We start from the raw sequence: 1,081 nt of genomic DNA, 5'->3' as shown, positions 1-1,081 counted from the left end.
GATAAGAGTTGTATGAGCCCCTAACAAAACGATTTAAAAAAAAGAGATGGAAGTTGTCAAGAATTCCATTTTTCTTGGCTTCACAATCAATATCCATGAAAGCAGCAGTCAAGAAATCAAACTATGTATTGCATCGGGCAAATCTGCTGCACAGAGACCTCTTTAAAGTGTTGAAGAGCAAAGACCTAAGGTGAGCCTGGTCGAAGCCAAAATGCTTTTAGTCACCTCATGTCATGGTTAGAAAAACAAATCTGTCTCAAAAGAAATACAACCAGAATGCTGCGTTAGAAGTGAAGATATCAAGACTTCACCTTAAGTACGTTGGGCATGTTGTCAGGAAGGACCAACCATTCCCTGGAGAAGGACATCAAGCTTGATAAAGTAGAGGGTCAGCCAAAAGAGGAAGACCTTCAAGAAGATGGACTTACACAGTGCCTGGCAAATAGGCCTGAGCATGGGGATGACTGAGGAAAGAACAGAGCTGGGCAGTGTTCCCTCAGCTGCACGTGGGGGCACTAGTTTTTGGCACTGAATAACCACATATGCTTCATGTTGTCCTCAGCAGCCATCAATTTGGCTTCAAATCAAGCTGTTGTATCTCTGCATAGCGAGTGTTGTTAACAACCCTTCCTCCAATCCTCTGTTACATAGTCCATGTCATCAGATTATTTGCTCAACACACAGATGGAATAAATGTGGTGGCATGCTTTGACACACACTTTTCACCTTTGCTGATTTTAAACCATACAGTATTCCCTTGTTCTGTTCAAACCACCACCTGTTGGTTTATGTACATAAGCACAATTAAATGTTCAGAAATTCCTATTCTTCTCAACGTTATTCATATTGTTATGATCCACCAAGTTGCATGCCTTTAGATTTTCAATAAAACCCAAGTAACATCTTTTCTGGTATTTTCTGCTCAGCCAAGATTCATCTGATGTCAGCAATGATATCTTTCATTCCACATACTCTTCTGAATTTGCCTTGAATTTCTGGTAGCTCCCTGTTGGTGACTGCTGACTGTCGTTGAATTATCTTTAGAAAAAATTTACTTGCATGTGATATGAATAATAGTGTT

The sequence above is a fragment of the Echinops telfairi genome, unplaced genomic scaffold (genome assembly GCF_000313985.2).
Source record: "Echinops telfairi isolate 266 unplaced genomic scaffold, ASM31398v2 ScPeMD7_3533;HRSCAF=4204_1, whole genome shotgun sequence".
In the NCBI taxonomy this organism is placed as follows: Eukaryota; Metazoa; Chordata; class Mammalia; order Afrosoricida; family Tenrecidae; genus Echinops; species Echinops telfairi.
The sequence above is the reverse complement of the archived record's forward strand: the minus strand, read 5'-3'. Positions refer to the sequence as shown.